Source organism: Schistocerca nitens, chromosome 9 (assembly GCF_023898315.1).
Source record: "Schistocerca nitens isolate TAMUIC-IGC-003100 chromosome 9, iqSchNite1.1, whole genome shotgun sequence".
NCBI classification, from domain to species: domain Eukaryota; kingdom Metazoa; phylum Arthropoda; class Insecta; order Orthoptera; family Acrididae; genus Schistocerca; species Schistocerca nitens.
In genome coordinates this window covers 92,872,386-92,896,593 of record NC_064622.1, presented here as the reverse complement: position 1 = coordinate 92,896,593, position 24,208 = coordinate 92,872,386, and the positions used below count along the sequence as shown (strand labels likewise).

Genomic DNA, 24,208 nt, shown 5'->3' with positions numbered 1-24,208 from the left:
ACATTCCACGCTCCGATCCGTAGAACACCAGTTTTCTTTCTCCTGATGACGACGTCCTCTTGAGTAGTCCGCTCCCGGAGATCCGAATGGGGGACTATTTTACCTCCGGAATATTTTACCCAAGAGGACGCCATTATCATTTAATCATACAGTAAAGCTGCATTTCCTCGGGAAAAATTACGGCCGTAGTTTCCCCTTGCTTTCAGCCGTTCGCAGTACCAGTACAGCAAGGCCGTTTTGGTTAATGTTACAAGGCCAGATCAGTCAATCATCCAGACTGTTGCCCCTGCAACTACTGAAAAGGCTGCTGCCCCTCTTCAGGAACCACATGTTTGTCTGGCCTCTCAACAGATACCCCTCCGTTGTTGTTGCACCTACGGTAAGGCCATCTGTATCGCTGAGGCACGCAAGCCTCCTAACCAACGGCAAGGTCCATGGTTCAAGGGGGGGTTGGATAGTATGCTACGACGAATACAGGCATGCATCACTGCAAGATGACGTGCTACTGTGTATTAGAGGCACCGATGTGTACAGCAATCTGAAGGTCTCGCTGTATGGTCGTACAACATACATTATGTGGTTTTCATGAGCAATAGAAACTGCGGAAATGATGATTATGTTGATATTTCAATTTTCTGTACAGGTTCCGGGACTCTAGGAACCGAGGTGACGCAAAACTTCTTTTGATGTGTGTAGTTTCGGGTACCTTACCAGACTGCATGTACAAGGGATTTCGCAAATCACGACAGGCATACATTGTCAGGAAACATGTATCCATTTCTTCGTTTACTTGTCGACGGTTACAAATATATTTGTTATAATAATTAAATTTGATTAAAAGTAGTAAGTAGTTAAATAACAGGAAATTCACTAAAACTTCATGCACATACGTGTCGTTTTTTTAATTATATTACCTCTCAGGTGTCATAGAAATAAAATAATACAACCAGTGATGAAAAAATATAGATTAAAATTATGTTTGAGCGGGTGCCGAACACTAACGTGATACACAGTCATCCTACGAAGCTCATAAGCCAACCACTTTACTGCCATGATCTACACTCCTGGAAATGGAAAAAAGAACACATTGACACCGGTGTGTCAGACCCACCATACTTGCTCCGGACACTGCGAGAGGGCTGTACAAGCAATGATCACACGCACGGCACAGCGGACACACCAGGAACCGCGGTGTTGGCCGTCGAATGGCGCTAGCTGCGCAGCATTTGTGCACCGCCGCCGTCAGTGTCAGCCAGTTTGCCGTGGCATACGGAGCTCCATCGCAGTCTTTAACACTGGTAGCATGCCGCGACAGCGTGGACGTGAACCGTATGTGCAGTTGACGGACTTTGAGCGAGGGCGTATAGTGGGCATGCGGGAGGCCGGGTGGACGTACCGCCGAATTGCTCAACACGTGGGGCGTGAGGTCTCCACAGTACATCGATGTTGTCGCCAGTGGTCGGCGGAAGGTGCACGTGCCCGTCGACCTGGGACCGGACCGCAGCGACGCACGGATGCACGCCAAGACCGTAGGATCCTACGCAGTGCCGTAGGGGACCGCACCGCCACTTCCCAGCAAATTAGGGACACTGTTGCTCCTGGGGTATCGGCGAGGACCATTCGCAACCGTCTCCATGAAGCTGGGCTACGGTCCCGCACACCGTTAGGCCGTCTTCCGCTCACGCCCCAACATCGTGCAGCCCGCCTCCAGTGGTGTCGCGACAGGCGTGAATGGAGGGACGAATGGAGACGTGTCGTCTTCAGCGATGAGAGTCGCTTCTGCCTTGGTGCCAACAATGGTCGTATGCGTGTTTGGCGCCATGCAGGTGAGCGCCACAATCAGGACTGCATACGACCGAGGCACACAGGGCCAACACCCGGCATCATGGTGTGGGGAGCGATCTCCTACACTGGCCGTACACCACTGGTGATCGTCGAGGGGACACTGAATAGTGCACGGTAGATCCAAACCGTCATCGAACCCATCGTTCTACCATTCCTAGACCGGCAAGGGAACTTGCTGTTCCAACAGGACAATGCACGTCCGCATGTATCCCGTGCCACCCAACGTGCTCTAGAAGGTGTAAGTCAACTACCCTGGCCAGCAAGATCTCCAGATCTGTCCCCCATTGAGCATGTTTGGGACTGGATGAAGCGTCGTCTCACGCGGTCTGCACGTCCAGCACGAACGCTGGTCCAACTGAGGCGCCAGGTGGAAATGGCATGGCAAGCCGTTCCACAGGACTACATCCAGCATCTCTACGATCGTCTCCATGGGAGAATAGCAGCCTGCATTGCTGCGAAAGGTGGATATACACTGTACTAGTGCCGACATTGTGCATGCTCTGTTGCCTGTGTCTATGTGCCTGTGGTTCTGTCAGTGTGATCATATGATGTATCTGACCCCAGGAATGTGTCAATAAAGTTTCCCCTTCCTGGGACAATGAATTCACGGTGTTCTTATTTCAATTTCCAGGAGTGTATAACGGCCGGGACCTACGAATATACAGGGTGGTCCATTGATCGTGACCGGGCCAAATATCCGACGAAATAAGCGTCAAACAAAAAAACAGCAAAGAACGAAACTTTTCTAGCTTGAAGGGGGAAACCAGATGGCGCTATGGTTCGCCCGCTAGATGGTGCTGCCATAGGTCAAACGGATATCAACTTGGTTTTTTTAAAATAGGTACCCCCATTTTTTATTACATATTCGTGTAGTACGTAAAGAAATATGGATGTTTTAGTTGGACCACTTTTTTCGCTTTGTGATAGATGTTCCTGTAATAATCACAAACATATGGCTCACAATTTTAGACGAACAGTTGCTAACACGAAGGTTTTTTAAATTAAAATACCGAAAATAGGTACGTTTTAACATTTTATTTCGGTTGTTCCAATGTGATACATGTACCTTTGTGAACTTATCATTTCTGAGAAGGCATGCTATTACAGCGTCATTACCTGTAAATGCCACATTAATGCAATAAATGCTCAAAATGATGTCCGTCAACCTCAATGCATTTGGCAATACATCTAACGATATTCCTCTCAACAGCGAGTAGTTCGCCTTCCGTGATGTTTGAACATGCATTGACAATGCGCTCACGCATGTTGTCAGGCGTTGTCGGTGGATCATGACAGCAAATATCGTTCAACTTTCCCCACAGAAAGAAATCCGGGGACATCAGATCCGGTGAACGTGCGGGCCATGGTATGGTGCTTCGACGACCAATCCACATGTCACGAAATATGCTATTCAATACTGCTTCAATCGCACGCGAGCTATGTGCCAGACATCCATCATGTTGGAAGTACATCGCCATTCTTTCATGCTGTGAAAAATCTTGTAGTAACATCGGTAGAACATTACGTAGGAAATCAGCATACATTGCATTGGACCATTTACATTGTCATCGACAAAATGGGGGCCAATTATCCTTCCTCCCGTAATGCCGCACCATACATTAACTCGCCAAGGTCGCTGATGTTCCACTTGTCGCAGCCATCGTGGATTTTCCGTTGCCCAATAGTGCATATTATGTCGGTTTACGTTACCGCTGTTGGTGAATGACGCTTCGTCGCTAAATAGAACGCGTGCAAAAAATCTGTCATCGTCCCGTAATTTCTCTTATGCCCAGTGGCAGAACTGAACACGACGTTCAAAGCCGTCGCCATGCAATTGCTGGTGCTTAGAAACGTGGTACGGCTGCAATCGATGTTGATATAGCATTCTCAGCAACGACTTTTTTTAGATTTCCGATTGTCGCGCAAATTGTCTGCTACTGATGTGCGGATTAGCCGCGACAGGAGCTAAAACACCTACTTGGGCATCATCATTTGTTGCAGGTCGTGGTTCACGTTTCACATGTGGCTGAACATTTCCTGTTTCCTTAAATAACGTAACTATCAAGCGAACGGTCCGAACACTTGAATGATGTTGTCCAGGATACCGAGCAGCATACATAGCACACACCCGTTGGGCATTTTGATCACAATAGCCATACATCAACACGATATCGACCTTTCCAGCAATTGGTAAACGGTCCATTTTAACACGGGTAATATATGACGAAGCAAATACCGTCCGCACTGGCGAAATGTTACGTGATACCACGTATTTATACACTCCTGGAAATTGAAATAAGAACACCGTGAATTCATTGTCCCAGGAAGGGGAAACTTTATTGACACATTCCTGGGGTCAGATACATCACATGATCACACTGACAGAACCACAGGCACATAGACACAGGCAACAGAGCATGCACAATGTCGGCACTAGTACAGTGTATATCCACCTTTCGCAGCAATGCAGGCTGCTATTCTCCCATGGAGACGATCGTAGAGATGCTGGATGTAGTCCTGTGGAACGGCTTGCCATGCCATTTCCACCTGGCGCCTCAGTTGGACCAGCGTTCGTGCTGGACGTGCAAAAAAATGGCTCTGAGCACTATGGGACTCAACTGCTGAGGTCATTAGTCCCCTAGAACTTAGAACTAGTTAAACCTAACTGACCTAAGGACATCACAAACATCCATGCCCGAGGCAGGATTCGAACCTGCGACGGTAGCGGTCTTGCGGTTCCAGACTGCAGCGCCTTTAACCTCACGGCCACTTCGGCCGGCCTGGACGTGCAGACCGCGTGAGACGACACTTCATCCAGTTCCAAACATGCTCAATGGGGGACAGATTCGGAGATCTTGTTGGCCAGGGTAGTTGACCTACACCTTCTAGAGCACGTTGGGTGGCACGGGATACATGCGGACGTGCATTGTCCTGTTGGAACAGCAAGTTCCCTTGTCGGTCTAGGAATGGTAGAACGATAGGTTCGATGACGGTTTGGATCTACCGTGCACTATTCAGTGTCCCCTCGACGATCACCAGTGGTGTACGGCCAGTGTAGGAGATCGCTCCCCACACCATGATGCCGGATGTTGGCCCTGTGTGCCTCGGTCGTATGCAGTCCTGATTGTGGCGCTCACCTGCACGGCGCCAAACACGCATACGACCATCATTGGCACCAAGGCAGAAGCGACTCTCATCGCTGAAGACGACACGTCTCCATTCGTCCCTCCATTCACGCCTGTCGCGACACCACTGGAGGCGGGCTGCACGATGTTGGGGCGTGAGCGGAAGACGGCCTAACGGTGTGCGGGACCGTAGCCCAGCTTCATGGAGACGGTTGCGAATGGTCCTCGCCGATACCCCAGGAGCAACAGTGTCCCTAATTTGCTGGGAAGTGGCGGTGCGGTCCCCTACGGCACTGCGTAGGATCCTACGGTCTTGGCGTGCATCCGTGCGTCGCTCCGTTCCGGTCCCAGGTCGACGGGCACGTGCACCTTCCGCCGACCACTGGCGACAACATCGATGTACTGTGGAGACCTCACGCCCCACGTGTTGAGCAATTCGGCGGTACGTCCACCCGGCCTCCCGCATGCCCACTATACGCCCTCGCTCAAAGTCCGTCAATTGCACATACGGTTCACGTCCACGCTGTCGCGGCATGTTACCAGTGTTAAAGACTGCGATGGAGCTCCGTATCGCACGGCAAACTGGCTGACACTGACGGCGGCGGTGCACAAATGCTGCGCAGCTAGCGCCATTCGACGGCCAACACCGCGGTTCCTGGTGTGTCCGCTGTGCCGTGCGTGTGATCATTGCTTGTACAGCCCTCTCGCAGTGTCCGGAGCAAGTATGGTGGGTCTGACACACCGGTGTCAATGTGTTCTTTTTTCCATTTCCAGGAGTGTACGTTTGTGACTATTACAGCGCCGTCTATCACAAAGCGAGAAAAGTGGTCCAACTAAAACATTCATATTTCTTTAAGTACTACACGAATATGCAATAAAAATGGGGGCTCCCATCTAAAAAAAACGCATTTGGTATCCATTTGACCTATGGCAGCGCCATCCAGCGGGCCAACCATAGCACCATCTGGTTTCCCCCTTCACGATAGACGAGTTTCGTTCTTTGTAGTTTTTTCGTTTGATACTTATTTCGTGATATATTTGGCCCGGTCACTATCAATGGACCACCCTGTACACATAAGTGATATAATACACATTTGAAACTTCTCTTGCAATTTCCTCGGAACTTCCAGAGTAGTGGACCTTATGACTTGCACATTATGTTGTTTTAATGGTCTGCTAGAGGAGTACGAAGTTTGAAGTAAATCTGTGCTCCCAACATAGGGCCCCCCTCCCCTCATAAATTACAGGGTGGAATAATTGTTATATGGTGCAAAAATCGTTTTATGAGACATGTGTTTAAGAGAAACGTGCACTTCATTGAGTGAATTGATATAATATAAAACAGCAAATTTTTTTTTACCTGTAAGCTACTACGAACATACCAAGTGTGTGAGAAAAGTAATCAGACTGACAACATTGAAGCGATCTGTCATCGCTGTTTTTTTTTTTTCTATGTGTGTACGCCGTTGTGTTCATCCCTTACAGATGCGCAGCCCGAGTTTCAGATTCGTACAGCCATCACATGATTTTTTGAGAGCGCCATCAGTGAAGTTGTGTTTTTGTTGCGTATTACGAAAATGGAACAGGGGAATTTAGAGCAACGTTATGCCATCAAGCTTTGTGTTAAACTTGGGGAATCCGCGAGGGCGTGATTTAAAAAAGTTGAAACAGGCCTGTGGGGAACATTCCTTGCCTACAGCACAAGTGTTTCGCTTACACAAATAATTTTTGGACGGCCGAGAAGACGATAAAGATGAACGTCGCTGATGGAGACCCTCAGCTTCAAGAACCGACGTTTGCGTGCTCCTTTGAGACTGTTCGTCGAGGACAAACTGTCAACCAAGTGTTTTACAAAGATGTCTTCGAAAGGCTTGGGGAAAGGGCGAATCGAGTGAGACTGGACATTGCAGACAAGTGGGTGCTGAATCGTGAGAACACCTCACGTTACATTACCACTCCACCATTTTCAAAAGGCATTTCTGTTGTTCCACAGTCCCTCTATTTACCGATCAAAGTTCCAAAATTGCGAACAGTCTCCAAAGGACATGTTGAGAGACTGGAGAAGGTTCAAAAGAATGTGACCATGCCAAAGGCTCTACCACTTCAAGTCTTTCAGCGCCGATGCCAATACTCATATCAACCTCGCCGAGGTTACCTGCCGAAGGCAGCTACTTTGAAGGGGACAGTACTGTTTTTTTTTTTAAATAAAAATTTAGGTACACAATAAAATCATTCTCATTAGTACATAAGAAAATCATTCTCGTAGCTTCTCTCACACCTCTCATAGACTTAAATCAGTTTTAATTTCTGCAGTCCTGTAAATTTCCCTGCTGTCGGACGTATTATTTCATGTTTTCTGATGTTTTCTTTCCTTGTATTTAATGTATATGTATGTCTATATGTATACGACTTGTAATAATTTTTCCCTTACTGACAGATAATATTTCATCTGGATTGTGTCTGCAGTGATCTAGGCACCACAATCTTCAAGAACAACCTGTTGTTCCAAAGAAGTTGGCAGTCGTGCTGCCAGAAGTTCACGCAGTCATTCCCTGTTTCCGTCGCAGTTATGGGAGATCTGTACGGCGATGTGTTTCTTTGTAGCACGCTGAAGTGTATGCTCAGAACATAACGTTTCCAGAGTCGCAATAAATAAATAAATAAATAAAGTATAGCCAAGCATAACTCTGTTGGACTATTAATTTATTCCCTTTCTGCCATTTGCTGTCAACAACGACCTGTTCTGGTTGAACGACGACAACATTTTGGAGACACTGTGACGAGGCTACGAGAAACAGCTTTTTAGGTTCCATGTTTCAACTGGTAAAAGCGGAACCCTTGTAGGATTACTTTTTTGTCCGTCTGTCTGTCTGTCACAACGACAGAAATACTTTTTTCTCAGGAACGGGTACAGGTATAAAGTTGAAATTGATTTCATATGTTAAACTGTTAGCTTCTGAGCCAATGCATTTCAAAGATACAGCCATTTACGTCACTTATTTTGATACCCGCAAAGTCACTCAATGAAATCTATGCTTAACTTCCCGTCAACCCGGAATCACGAAATTTGGCAAGAAGCAAGGTTCCACATTGCAAGTAAAGGAAAAAAAATCCGAAAATTGTTAATTTGTAATCACACCACACGAAAATAAATCCTTATCATTTGTTATCCGACTGTCTGTCCTTCTCGGGAGCGGATACACGTATCAAGTTGAGATATATATCGCATACTAAAGTCTGCATTTCCTTGGGGGCGTAATCAATGTAAGTTTCTATTACATTGTACTCAAAAGACACGGTCATTAATTCACATATTTTGACACACGCAAACTCAGTCATTAAAACCTATCGGGTACTTACTGTTGACCCTGAGTGATGAAAGTTGACAAGAAGCAAGGTTTCACAGTACAAGTACAGGAAAAAATTCAGTAATATCTTAATTTGTAATTATATCATGCATAAAAATATTTCTTTTGCCATTTGTTGTCTGACTTCACTCTTAAAATTAAAACATTCTCGAAAGTCCTGCCATTCTTGGAACTGACGTCTTGCCAGTCGAAATTCCCGATTCCTGGCCTGGATTAACTGTCTATATGCTCGTACACAATTATTTGTATGGAACTCTAAGAGCGCGAATCCTGTCGGACCTGGACACACACACACACAAACACACACACACACACACACACACACACACACACACACACACACACACACACACACACACATATATATATATATATATATATATATATATATATATATATATATATATATATTCAATACGTGCATTAGTTTCTGTCACATTTTGCCCCATATATTTTCGAAAGTGGTAAGTGATACGCCTATGGAGACCAGGAATCTCAAATCCCTCAAATATTAAACTTCCAGCCGTCGAGTCATAATCACTTAATTCCTCTAGGAAAACTCACTTGGAATTTTTTTTTGTTTTATTACTCCATTGACGACATAAGCAGAGCGCTATGCGTTCTCATATTACCCACAGTCATCAAAACTTTCACCAGCGCTGGTTTCTTTTAGTAAAGGTGAATAAATTACAGATTTGACTTCAATGACACCTGATTCGGTTCTGGAGAGCGGCTATTTTTGTTTGTGCCTCTAGCCTGTAGAGCGTTATCTTTTGTTTAGCTATTACACATCACAACAATTTGCACAAATAATAACATTTTTAATTTGTATTTTGAAATTCATTCACGCTTGACTGCTATGAATTACTGATGTAGCTACACCTTAATCTAAGTTACATCCTCTCAAATGCACAAGCAAATATTAACGCGAGTATACTGGACCACTGCTTATTTATTCTCCAAAGTAAATACACCGACTGGCGTGGAGTTGAGTCATAGGACAAAACCTTAAAATGCCACTAACGTTGGAAATCGCCTCCAACCTAGGCTTCATACTCAAAAGGAATAAGAGAAAACGGAGCAAATCCGACACAGCGTCGCCACTTTTCCACCTATATCGACTATATAAATATATAAAACTTTCTCCCCTGTTCAGTCGTTGTTTTCTAACTTATTCTCCACTGTCACTTTCCAAAATATTTTATAAGTTAAACTCAGATACCAGTATCAACATACGCGATTTCAAGCACATTAGAGCGTTGCAAAATAAATGGTTCAAATAGTTCTGAGCACTATGGGAGTCAACTGCTGTGGTCATCAGTCTCCTAGAACTCAGAACTACTTAAACTTAACTAACCTAAGGACAGCACACACATCCATGCCCGAGGCAGGATTCGAACCTGCGACCGTAGCGGTCGCGCGGTTCCAGACTGTAGCGCCTAGAACCGCTTGGCCACTCCGGTCGGCAGAGCGTTGGAGCATACAGTCCCACAACCTAACATACTACCGTTAAAGATGTGTTGGCACGACTTAAATCGCACGAATATTCTGACAAAGGGGCAACGTTCTGAATCTTTGCAATCGTTATTGTAATGGCGGTCTTCAGTTTTAACGCCAGTGATAACGTCCCTGAAGCGCCGTAATACAAAGGTAACATAACGTTATATTTAATATCTTTAACCCATGATGGATGGAAACGAGCAGAAAAGTATCCACCGAGATTCGTAGACCATAGTCATCTCTCACAAGGCTCATCGTAATACTGTTGCAGCGTGACGTTGTAGACGCTCGAGGATGCACTACGACTGCAGTAAAAAGAGACAATCAGGTCGCTTATTCAGAAATTACGGATAATACTATTTTTCTTTCTCCAACGTTCCGTTTGTTGGAGTCAGTTCTATAAATGTAATTTATATCGACCACCTGTCACCTATAGTAAAATTAGCTTTTATTTTTCCTTTTTGATAAATGTGTAACCGTAATAAGGTACTTTTCTTTCGATCAACTCGTTGAGCTTTTCTCCCAGTACCACATGTTATACAAATTTTGCTGCAATAACTATTAAGGTGATAGATCACTGCAAGCTTTTCAGCTGTCTTATATCTCGTTGACTTTCACACGCATCAGCAAATGGATGCATTCTTTCGTTTTTTTTTTTTTTTTTGTTCTCGCTGACATACTTTATGTGACTTATTTCCTCTCGCTCCGAGTCCAGTGCGCTTCGTCCAACTATACTGTTATCTTTGGGTTCCGCTAAACGAGATTTTGCCAAGTGTCGTTTACAAATATACGAATGTAAAGGCTAGGATTTCTCGGACATGATACATGTTTTCTTTGAATTCGATTTCTGAACTTTTTGTAACTAATTATAGCTGTGAACTATATAAATGGACACAGGAAGCGTCTGTCATATTTTAGTTTGTGCTTCTGGTACAATTTTCTGAAGTTTTCCACTACTTATGCAACTCAGAGGTCGACTGCAAGCCCTCTTTTCCTAGTAGGTTGTTTCGGAAGGAAGGCCATGTCATACTGGCGTAATAAAACTTCTACATCTACATTCGTACTCCGCAAGCCAACGCACGGTGTATGACCGAGGGTACCCTGTACCATTTCTGTTCATTTCCTTTCCGGTGCCACTCGCAAACAGAGCGAGTGAAAAACGACTATCTATATGCCAGCGTACGAGCCCTAATTTTTCTTATCTTATTTTCGTGGTCCTCACACGAAATTTCTTTTTTTTTTTTTTCATTTTGAGTCATCAGTCTCATGACTTGTTTGATGCGGCCTGCAACGAATTCCTCTTCAATGGCAACCTCTTCATCTCTGAGTAGAACTTGCAACCCACGTCCTCAATTATTTGCTGTATGTATTCCAATCTCTGTCTTCCTCTACAGTTTTTACCCTCTGGAGCTCCCTCTAGTATCATAGAAGTTATTCCCTGATGTCCTTGATCTCTTAACAGATGTCCTATCATCTTGTCCCTTCTTCTTGTCACTGTTTTCCAAATATTCATTTCCTCGCCGATTCTGCGCAGAACCTCCTCATTCCTTACCTTATCAGTCCACCTAATTTTCAACATCCTTCTGTAGCACCATATCTCAAATTCTTCGCTTCCCTTCTTTTCCGGTTTTCCCACAGTCCATGTTCTGTGTTTCAAACGTACATTCTCAGAAATTTCTTCCTCAAATTAAGGCCTCTATTTGACACTAGTAGATTTCTCTTAGCCAGGAATGTCCTTACGACAGTGCTACTCTGCAACTGATGTCCTACTTGCTCCGTCCATCATTGGTTATTTCGTTGTCTAGGTGGCAGAATTCCTTAACTTCATCTACTTCGTGACCATCAGTTCTAATGTTAAGTTTCTCGCTGTTCTCATTTCTACTACTTCTCATTACTTTCTTTGATTTACTATCAATCCATATTCTGTACTCATTAGATTGTTCATTCCATTCAGCAGATCACGCAAATATTCTTCACTTTCACTCAGGATAGCAATGTCACCAGCGAATTGTATCACTGATATATTTTCACCTCGAATTTCAGTTCTACTCCTGAACCTTTCCTTTATTTCTATCATTGATTTTTCGATGTACAGATCGAACAGTAGGGGCAAATAACTACATCCATGTCTAAAACTTTTTTTAATCCGAGCACTTCTGTCTTTGTTGTACACTCTTAGTATTGCCTCTTGGCCCTTGTACATGTTGTATATTACCCGTCTCTCCCTATAGCTCACCCCTGTTTTCCTCAATATTTCGAACATTTCTCACCATTTTACATTGTGAATTGCTTTTTTCGCGATAACAAGTCCCATGAACGTGTCTTGAATTTTTTTTCCGTTTTGCTTCCATTATGAACCGCAACGTAATAATTGCCTCTCTGGTGCGTTACCCTTCCTAAAGCGAAACTGATCGTCATCTAACACACCCTCAATTTTCTTTTCCATTCTTCTGTACATTTTTCTTCTCAGCAACTTGGATGCATGAGCTGTTCAGCTGATTGTGCGGTAATTCACGCACTTGTCACCTCTTGCAGTCTTCAACATTTCGTGGATGATGTGGATGATATCTTTTCGAAAGTCATATGGTATATCACCAGACTCATACATTCTACACACCAACGTGAATAGTCGTTTTCTTGCCACTTCCCTTAACGATTTAAAACTTCCGGTGTAACGTTATCTATCTCTTTTGTCTTATTTGATTTTCCAAACTTATTTTAAATCCTGATTATAATACCGGATCCCCTATCTCTAATATCGACTCCTGTTTCTTCTTCTATCACATGAGACAAATCTTTCCCCTCATAGAGGCCTTAAATATACTCTTTCCACCTATCCACTCTCGCCTCTGCATTTAAGAGTGCAATTCCCATTGTACTCTTAATGTTACCACCCTTCCTTTAAATTTCACTGAAGGTTGTTTTGACTTTTCTGTGTGCTGAGCTAGTCCGTACGACAATCGTTTTTTTCGATTTCTTCACATATTTCTTGTAGACATTTCATCGTAACTTTCCCGCAATTTCTATTTATTTCATTCCTCACCAACTTGTATTTCTTTATTCCTACATTACCCTGAACATATTTGATCTTCCTTCCTCCATCGATCAAGTGAAGTATTTTTTCTGTTACCCACCGAGTCTTCACAGTTATCTTCTTTGTACTGTAAGACGTCATGGTCTCCTGACCTTCATTGCTTACATATTCCGCCCTCACAATCATATTCCGCACATCAAGACGCTTCATTCGAAACCAAACTCGATAAGATAAAGTCAATGTTGTATGAATTCATGTAAATGATACACAAATAACAAGTACGCATCGGAGTTGAGACACTCGAGGCTGGTGTACACACACACATTCGAGACATAACAGTCACAAGAGCTTTTAGTTTGGGAGAGGTGGACCGCACGCCGAGAGGCCAGTCCCCTCAGAGGAAGATTCAGCCTATCTACGTCGGAAGGTGACCGCCCGTGGAGCGGACAGCGTTTGCCCGAGTGAAAGGGGAGAACGACCCCGTGTTTGGCTTAAAAGCAAATTCCGCTACATTGTGTGGGAGCGCCCAGCCTACGCATTCTTTACAAAAATAGCACACAGTTTCAGAGGTTTTCACAGGGTGATAACAAACGCCAAACGCCAATGCTACAGATTTCCGGATTGGTTGCCTTAAACGAAACGTCATTCTCTCGTTTTAGAAGAGCAATGCTGACTGGCAGATGATATTCCTGACACCTCGAGCTGAAGGAGTAATGGAACAGACCGAAAGATATACCCCTTCATGTCTGGCGTGGAGACGGGCCGTTCCGTGCTTGCTCTTGGAGCGAGAACATGTAACAAGAGCGTGTGCGCTCATACGTGTACTCAAAGAGTGAGAAACAAGTCTCTCCTCAGTACTTCACTGGGAGAGCACCTTTGTCGAGAGCGAATTGGAGTGCAACTCTATATTGAGTCCTTGTGATTAAGTGTTGTTCGCTGTGTTGGCCGCCACACCTATTGTGTGTTGTGAACAGACAGATTTATAGTTAAACGCCTGCGTGCGAATTTTTGAGTGGCATCACGGTGGACTGGTTATCTGACTGGTGTACCACGCCAATAGTTAGACTAGTGGCGAATAGAGTCCTTCACTTCATCAAGGCATAGGGAGAGTTTGATTGGCAAAGGTCAATCCAGATAGAACGAGAGTTATCTTATTTATCAGCAGCGAGCGGCGCAGACAGCAGTCATCGCAGCTTATGGTATTGTGTGCTACAGCTCTTGCGAGCCCCATATTTCCTCCACAACAATATATTTCACTGCATTTCACAGCCTCGACCGTACCTAGCAACATTCTAACAGATAATTATTCAAGTTGAGTAGTCGCGGCTGTCAACTATTCTGCCAAGTCAATGACAATCTTAAACAATGTATAGAAATTTCATTAGCGAATCCTATCCTTAAGAGGTAACTTCACATTCCAGAAAAAGAACCTGGAAATAACTCGTTCAGTTCATAATTAAAAGTGCCATTGTGATTTCTCAGAATTTTTGCAAAATAAATAATAATTTTCGTTAGTTTCACGTTTTTCTTACACTAACTAGCACTACTCCAGTACCCAAGTATCCCACTAGTTACATAAGAAATGTTGTGAATTTTTGTGTCATTTCCTTACAGCAGACGACTCCAGAAGATACTTATTGCTGAAAGTTTTCCAGGCATTTCTCTTTAGAACGTTAGGAGCATCTGTCTGACTTGTGTAGTAGTGTGAGGGTGGAAATCGCATCTTGCAGGAGCCGCAGGGTAAAGGGTACATCTCAGATTAATCCGTTGTGCAGAATAACAGGATAGCAGATCATCCCCCATGCTCACAGCAAATTGCGACCCTGCCAGGATAGGTAAAATAGGTAAGCTACCAGGGTAGGAAAGTGTCAGGACAGTTAGGTACGGCAGGTTGCAGCAGTAGCACTTTGAGGAATTTTCTTTCATGTATTAAATAGCTATTTGCAAAGATTGGGATCGGAATAGATACAATTAGTGAAGAAAGCAGAATTGTAGGGAAAAGGGCGTGTGTTATTGTGTTGGAAATTTTTGCATTTTTTTACGATTTTTGTGTAGCTGTTACGGCATAGGATTTTCAGGTGATAGGCACAGACGCAGAGTGGCGCAGAGACGCAGTGTGACGCAGCATTATGTAAGTCAGAATTAAGAAATAACATTTTTCTCCCTTTGCAAGCTAACAGGTGGAGATTGGAGACTGTAGCAGAGCAGACAGGACATTAGCCGAGAAGTCACGACGTTGTTGTTGTTGTTGGTTCAACCAACTGGTAAGTGCTCGTACAGTTTTGTAGATAGGGTTGTGGTGTGTTGGGAGAATTTGCATGTTAACGAGAGCACAAGCCAAAAGGTTACGTGAGAGACAGCAAGTAGACCAGATGGGGGAGAATCAATCAGCTAGACAGGAAGTAAACGAGCTTATTGAGAATAGGACAGAAGGTGAACCTGAGAATAGGACACACGGTGAATTAGAAATGGTTCAAATGGCTCTGAGCACTATGGGACTTAACATCTGTGGTCATCAGTCCCCTAGAACTTAGAACTACTTAAACCTAACTAACCTAAGGACATCACAAACATCCATGCCCGAGGCAGGATTCGAACCTGCAACCGTACCAGTCGCGCGGTTCTGGACTGAGCGCCTGGAACCGCTAGACCACCGCGGCCGGCACGGTGAATTAGAGAATAGGACAGTCGGGGAGCTGCAGAATCAGCAGGCTCAGTTAGACTGGTATGAATTTGAGTCAGATCAGACAGATGGGAATGAAAGGGACGAGAACATCGAATTTCCAGAATATGAAATTTCTGGTAGGGCACATTCTGAGCCAGAAATAAACAGCGCACGTAGAAAATGGCAAAGATTAGAAGCGAAACGAGTACAGGAAACGCGTTTGTGTGCCGCATATTCAGGGACAGAATACGCGTCAGTACAGTCAATGAACCGGCAGTTAGCTAACGTTCAAAGAGAAGTAGACAGTGAGGAAGAGGGGGAACATTTAGAATACGTCGAACCTATCGTACACATTCTAAATATGCCCCAAAAACAGACACAGAATTTTGCGGAGTTACGAGCGCCACGAAAAGGTTCCGTAACAGACGCATCTGTACCCGCAAACACAAGACATACACAACAGAGAGGGAAGAATGAGGAGTTGTTTGCGCCACGCAATGGTTCAATGAGAAATACAAGTAGTCCTCAACACAGACATTTGGGTTATTGCAGTTATCAAAGAAACGCCACAGCATAGCCCAGTTAACGAATTAACTGACCGAGTAGAAAACAATAGATCGAGAATACATAGTTCAGCAGAAGGGAGTATTACAGGACAGGACGCGATTATGGAGATGTTACAAAAAATTAACGCTAGTATGACGAAACAGAATCAGGCTATTAATACACAGATGACAAAACAGTATCAGGAATTGAAACAGTATAATCAGGCTATTAAGACACAGATTCAAGAGGGCCAAAATTGAGATGGAAGAAGGGATCGTTAGAATTTATAGTCAGATCACTCAGATAAAGAAAGAGACGAAAGAATCTAGAGAGAGAATTCAGGTACTAACACAAGGTCAGCAGCAATTACGCTGGACAAGGTCCAATTGGACATCGGAAACGTTGACAAAATGGTGGAACGTTTTACGAAAAAAGCCAATTCAAAACAAGGTCGCAAAGGTTGCACTGAAAAAATATGATCAGCGGATCAATAAAATAGAATTTAGAAACAAAGATCAGTTTGAAAAGCTTCGAACAGAGTTGATACGAACTATCGAAGAAAATATCGAGACCGATTACACCTGTAGCGAAACAACTGACACGTCAAGCATTAATTCAGTACACGAACACGCGCCGTCTAAGAAAGTTCAAGTAGAACCAAGGCTAGACGTAACACTCGTGCAGAAATCGAAACAGAAAACCCCGATTAAAGTAATACGTGACATGCCACAGGACCAGGCACATTATCTAGAAAAACGCAACACATACATTCAGCCGATACCAATCGAAAGACAGGCAACTGAACAGCACAGGTACTATACCGCGAACGACGAGAGTAGAAACACACGAACAGCACTCTTGTTCACCAGTGATGCGATAAGACGCGGATATGAGTCATGAAATTGAGAATAGGCAGACAGGCAGCAGATTACCAGAGAATCAACACGACGACACAAGCAGTGGCAGATTATTTGAGTCCATGAATCAGCCACAAACCGGATTTATGAGTAGATATGATACAGACCACTTCCTTACAGTTAGAAAATTTCAACATTTCAAGGAAGAAGGCGGTAGCTTCCATGCACGCACATTCATCGACCAGTTTCAAGTAGGCTTACCAAACCACTGGAACGTAGCTCACAAACTTGACTTAATTTGTGTACACATGTCAGGGACAGTAGCAGAGGTAATGCAAAAGATCGCGGCTACCTGTACGTCTTACCTACAGTTCAGAACAGCATTTCTCGAAAGATATTGGTCCATGGAGGCACAAAACAAAATTGAATACGAGTTACTTCAGATGACACCATATGAAAACTCAGGAGAGAAAAGCGTGGTAAAATTCTTTGATACAATGGACAAAAAGAATCAATGCCTAGACAAACCACACAGTAACGGAGAGCTGATACCTCTATGTAGAATGAAATTATCGGTAAAGTATCAACAGGCGACAGTAGGAAAAAATGAAAATACCGAAGAATTCAAAGAGGTTTTAAGGGAACTTGAATTTATGTTTAAAGAAGACGAGGTAAAAGAAAAAAGAAAGGAAAGGGAACAGCAAAAGGAGAGGACTAGGAACCAATATTCCAACAATAATAATCGTAATCCCAACACCAATAATTTCAGGCAATTTAACAGACAAGGACAGTGGCACAATGGAGACAACTGGCACAGAAACGATAACCAGAATAATTGGTACCGAAATATGAACGGTAATGGACACTCATACAGTGGCGGATATGGGTTTAGGAATCAAAATGCCAACGGTCAAGGGTACTTTGAAAGAGGTCACGATGTTAGAAACAGCAACTGGCGAGACCAGGGCGCGAATAATTACCGAGGAAATTATGCTCCACAGAGACAAGATCAACACAGCAAAGGGAAACCAGAAGTAGAAATTATGCCACCAAATCCTGAAAAACGTAAAGATTGACAGGAAAATCCGGAACAGGTTAGGCAAACTGACGTTCATTCATTAAAAGAATCAAAAAAGGACATTCATGTTTTGGAAGCAGCTAGACCAAAATTAGAAAAAAACTGAAAATAGCCAAAATTCAGACTAACAGGGACTTACGAAAATTTCCGATAAAGAGTCAGCACCAGATACACTTGAATTACGCTTCATAGCCTGGGAAAAACAGCATAGAATGGGAAAATTCTGAAAGCGAGGATGAACTGCCACCACTTCCGTGTATTAAAGAAGTAAGCGATGGGGAACTGATAACCGGACTTAGCAATATATTTGACGAGAACCAAGTAAATGAACGCGATAAAACAGAGCAGAGTATCCTAGATAAAAACAAAACAGACGCCACGAACACAAAAGACGTATAATGTATACAACATGGGTGACTATGAGGAGATAGAGAGAGACTACGTTCGGGAATGAAACTTCCTGGCAGATTAAAACTGTGTGCCGGGCCGAGACTCGAACTCGGGCCCGAGTTCGAGTCTCGGCCCGGCAGACAGTTTTAATCTGCCAGGAAGTTTCATATCAGTGCACACTCCGCTGCAGAGTGAATATTTCATTCTGGAAACATCCCCGAGGCTGTGGCTAACCCATGTCTTCGCAATATCCTTTCTTTCAGGAGTGCTAGTTTTGCAAGGTTCGCAGGAGAGCTTCTGTAAAGTTTGGAAGGTAGGAGACGAGGTACTGGCAGAAGTAAAGCTGTGAGGATGGGGCGTGAGTCGTGCTTGGGTAGCTCAGTTGGTAGAGCACTTGCCCGCGAAAGGCAAAGGTCCAGAGTTCGAGTCTCGGCCCGGCACACAGTTTTAATCTGCCACGAAGTTTCATTCCCGAATGTAGTCTCTCTCTATCTCCTCATAGTCACCCAAAGGAGAGACAGGAGCTCGGAAACAGACGAAAAGAGGTAGATAGGTCGCAAACGGATTTGCTCACGGAGTTAACACCAAAGCAAACACAAAGGAAAGGTACAATTATCCACAGGTTAAGCTATGAATCTATAGCAGAGGATTTGATGCAAAAAAAGGAAATCGAAGCATCCACAATTATACAACCCATATTAAAGATAAACATTGGTGAAATCACGACACAAACAATCATAGATAATGGAATCAAGTGACGGCTACATCAGAAAGCCTATTTGAAAGGTGCAAGAGAGAAAGAATTACCGATTTTAAAGACAAAAAGGATAAGAGTTTTTGGAGCCTTAGGAAGAAATGCAACAGAGGTGAAATACGAAACACGTCTTTTATTCAATTGCCAATGTTACGGCTGATAAGATAATCGGTGTAGATTTCATTAATGAGCGTGAGGTTCACATTTGCATACCACAAGGCTTCGTAACAATAGATGATGTAATACTACATTTTATTGAAACTTTGAACGATGAAAAAGAACAAGGAAAAGTAAAGGAATTGCATTTAATTCAAGAAGGGACTGAAATAAAAGAGGAGAGACATCCTAGATATAAGTTAGAAGAAAACCTTGACCCACTCCCACCGGAAATAATAGAAGAAATTCATTAAGGAATTAGTAAGAAGATAGAGGAAATAGATGATATTTTTCTCCACGATAAAAAAAATTTAGATGGCAAATTGAGATCACATGCGGAGGTATTTGCACCAAAGACAGGTAGCATTAAAGATTTTGAATACAAATTTGAGGTCAAAGATCATAAACCCTTTTGTGTTCCACCTTATTCCATACCACATAGTTATCGAGAGCAAGTATTTCTTGAAATCAGGAAAATGTTTGATGATGACATAATTGAACGCCCCAAGTCACCATATAATTCACTCTTCCACGTTGTAAGTAAGAAGGATGGGAGCATACCTTTGGTACTCGATTCAAGACAAATAAATACAATCATAATTTCGGAAACAAATAGACCAGAGAAATTGGAAAAGTTGATTCAAAAGTTTCATGGAATACAGATTTTTTCATCCATCGATTTGCGTTCAAGTTTTTGGCAAAAAGAATTGGAGCCTTCATGTCTAAAATACACAGCCTTTATTGTCTTTGGTCGTTGCTACCAATTCAAACGTTTACCGTTTGGCCTCAAAATTTCGTCAGCTGCCTTTATTTGCGGTCTGAATTCTATACTGAATCTCGATATACTTCAGAAAATTACTTGCTACGTGGACGACGTTCTTGTGGCGGAGGCAACTTGGACAGAACATAATTATATGTTGGATAATTTCCTACAAATTATGAAAAAACATGGGGTCTCCGTCAACACTACTAAATCGCATTTGGGAAAATCAGAAATTAAATTTTTAGGTTATAACATATCTGCAAAAGGTATAACGCCAGGCGAGAAGAAGATAGAAGCTATTCGTAATACTCCCACTCCCTACAACAAGAAAAGTCTAAGGGGATTCTTGGGGTTGATAAATTTCTACAAAAAAATTATATTGATAGCCACACTTGCAGCACCTAGACTGTGTGCACTGACAGGAAAAAACACACCCAGGATATGGGATAAACAAGCAGATGGAGAATTTCATAAGTTGAAGGAGGCATTGAATAATGCTCCAATTTTATCACTCCCAGATTTAAGTCAGGAGTTCTGTCTAGTAACAGTACAAAGACCGGACTAGGGGCGGTACTATTTCAACAAATTGAGGAAACCGGTAAGAAAATACATAAAACAATAGCCTTTGCAAGTAGAGTACTATCGGAAGCAGAAAAGGATTATTCTATAAGAGAATTAGAAGCTCTAGCCATAGTATGGGCATTTCAAAAATTTCGACATTTTCTGTTTGTCAGAAAAACACAAGTATACACAGACCATAAAGCATTAGAGTCTTTAATCTCCTCCAAATTAACCCACGGACGTTTGGCAAGATGGATGCAAGTACTGCAGGAGTATGACTTTTCAATAACATACATACCAGGACCTGAAAATATTCTGGCCGATGCATTGCCTCCTTCACCACAGAGAATGGCAGAGGACCAGAAAATCAACATTGAAGATGTAGAACGGGCTACCCATTATCTAAAAAACGTACCATTCGAAAATTTTATCACAAATGCTTTAAAAAATTTATCTGACGAACAAGACAAAGATCAGACCCTCCTCAAGATTAAACACCAACTTACCGATAAAACCAAACCAGAAATTAAAAAAAATTACATAATAAAAGATAATATCCTATTTTTCAAACGTAATAATGATACTGCACATTGGTTAGCATGCATCCCTGACGAACTTATTAATAAATACGTTTTGTATACCCACTTTAGCGGTGGACATTTTGGACCCAAGAAATGGTATCTAAAAATGAAACAAACAGTACACTTCCCAGATATGGAACGACATATTCGACGCGTTCTTAAAAGTTGTAAAAAATTCATACAGTTAAAACATGTGACATATTAGACCAAACCCCCAATGTTTCCAATTATCCCTGATAAATTAATACAGATTGCTGGAACCGATATTTTTGGTCCAATTCCTTGAACAAGGAAAGACTTCACCTACATATTTGTTGTAATTGAACCAGCATCAAAATACACTACACTTACACCCTTAAAGAAAGCCACTGGATTTACAATTAGTAAAGCACTTCAAAAAGACTTTATAGAACACGTTGGGAGAGTGAAAGGAATCATCTCAGATAATGGGCCCCAATCCAGATCAGTGCATTGGAAAAACACATTAGACAATTAAAAATCAAACCGAACTTTATTTCCAAATATAAACCAAGTGGAAAACCTGCCGACGTACCATGAAAGATTTGGGAACACTTTGTAGACTATTTTGTAGAAAGAACCATTGTACTTGGGACCTATATCTACGAGACGTCCAAGAAGTAATTAATGAGACACTACATAGTACCACGACTTATCCACCAATTACAGTATTAAAGAACATAGATCCACCAGGAAAAATAAAAGAAATCATTAAATTTGCAGTTATTCTCCGAAAGCAACATAGACAAATCGTCGCTTCTGCCCTATAAAACATTCACTCAGCAGCAATGAGACGTAAAATCACTCAAGACAAATCTGTCACAAAGAAACGCTTCACACTAGGCCAAAAGGTATTCGTAAAAACACATTACCTTTCACATAAGAGAAAAATTAAATGCAGAAATTTTTTTTTTGCAATCTATAAAGGGCAATGATAATTTCCAGGATCGCTCACGAAAATGATGTAGAGCTAACGAACCCAAAAACAGGTAAAAGTATTGGCAACTACCACGTGAGCAACCTAAAAGAATGTGAATGAAAGAAATGGTAAAAGAGAAGGAAGGGAAACAGACAGAGGGGCAATCGCAAATCGTGTAATAAGCACTAAATCAACAAAATAAACTAAGAATCAACAAATAAACACATTAATTAAAAGAAAAAGAGACACAATACACACTATCAGTCTCTTGTAGTATCAACTACACTACAACATTCACACAAACAATGAATGGTGCACAACAATTAAAAGAATGAAGAAGTGGTAGGACATAATTAGAATAAAGAAAAGAAATCATATATATATATATATATATATATATATATATATACAATAATTTTTGCCACTATCAGAACATTCTTGAATTATATAAAATCAGAGGTTTTTGTAAGTAACAAATATATGTAAAACAAAAATTGTAAATTTTCTGCGTGTCAGAGGGACATTGCCACCAACACCAATCACCAGCTCCCTTAACACCAGATGCTTCGAGATAGCGACGGAGAGGGTATAAACATGTCGAGAAAGCAGTTAAGGGCAATAACAACAACATGAAGACCAACGCCACACTGGAAATGTAGGTTGCAACCAGGTTGGACTTCAGGAGGACAACACGCAGCACGGACATTTCATACGTCACGACACTGCTACACAATGGAAGAGCGTGGGGAGAATCATAATACGACGAGACGACAATGAAGGTACAAAAAATTACTAAGATCTACAAACTCATCACGTAACATTTGGAAAGGCAGTCAGATCCTACAAATCCTATATCACTCCTACACTAAAATTCACATATTCCTAGCCCAAGAAGAACAAAAGAATGCAAGAAAGAAAAGAAGAACAGAAGATGCAAGATGAAGAAGGGCAGAAGACAGCAAGATACCTTTCTCTCCTGTCCTACAAAGCATATTGCTACAAACGTCTTTCCATGAACTTTGAGGCGTGACAACTACCACAACCACCTCTCCAAAAATAAACCTTGAATCCTAAAACAAATACAAGCGAACGGCAAACAGAATATTAAGTAGTACCAACCAACATTATCTAGAAATAGATTCAGCAAAATGAACAGTATTCTCCCTATCACATCATCAAATCGCAATACCAAACCAGGTGTGAAGTACCAAGACGTCACAGCACAGCACAATATTGGCTGACGATCGTCGGTAGTCAACTACAATCATTAAACTGCCATACCGCACCAGGTGTGACAGTAAAGGAGTACAAGGGCTTCAGTGTATATTCAGTAAACCACAGTCATGAACAACCATTGGTTAGAATACCGCTTCATGATGACAACATCAACAAATAATACCTAGCATCACGTGCTATAGTGCTTCTCAGATGATTTGTGACACCCATATAAATGAGTCGACGCCTTGCAGTACTACAATGGAGATTGTCAAGCACAGAAACTGACAGAGCAGCGCAAAACGAAAAGACTATTTCGAAAAATAAATAAACTCTCTCTGTGCTAAAACAAGTGTATATTTATGAAAAGTATATACATTTGTAATATGATATTTTTCTTCTCTTTCTTTGTAAAAGTAATTATTTTTATTATGTACGTAAAGGCCATAATTTATAGATACCTTAAAACCTTTTCTAAAAAAACTTAGTTAGTATAGTTATATAATCTCACAAACTCATGGAGAGTCTATTTATTTCTTTTATACGAAAAACTAGAAAAGGATTTATGCAGGATTTTTCTTCTTTAAGTAACATTCAAAAACACCTTTTTGGGCTAATTACATTAATACCGAGGATAGAATTAAGGGGAAATGCTTCTTCATTCTTACACAAAAAAACAGTGACACAAAACGAAAAAGATAATGCCTAAATAAATAAAACAAAGTAACACAACAGAGTTTTGCGAACATTTACGCAAAGCCTAACTGAAGAGAAGAGATAACCGCAACAAAACATAATACACTGTACACTTACGTGTTTAGAAAAATTAATAT

The 24,208-nt window shown here is 42.2% G+C and overlaps 1 protein-coding gene across 2 annotated transcripts in view; it reads left to right on the top strand.

Moving 5' to 3' along the window:
• Positions 1-7,655, top strand: part of LOC126203460 (serine protease inhibitor I/II-like) — a 50,776-nt gene extending 43,121 nt beyond the window's left edge. The window contains exon 4 of one of the 2 annotated variants that reach the window (XM_049937776.1): positions 7,437-7,655. The gene's annotated coding sequence lies outside the window, so the exon portion shown is untranslated. Of the gene's footprint in view, positions 1-7,407 lie in introns of both variants that reach the window. The other variant, XM_049937777.1, reaches the window with a different exon arrangement.
• Positions 7,656-24,208: the final 16,553 nt, after the last annotated feature.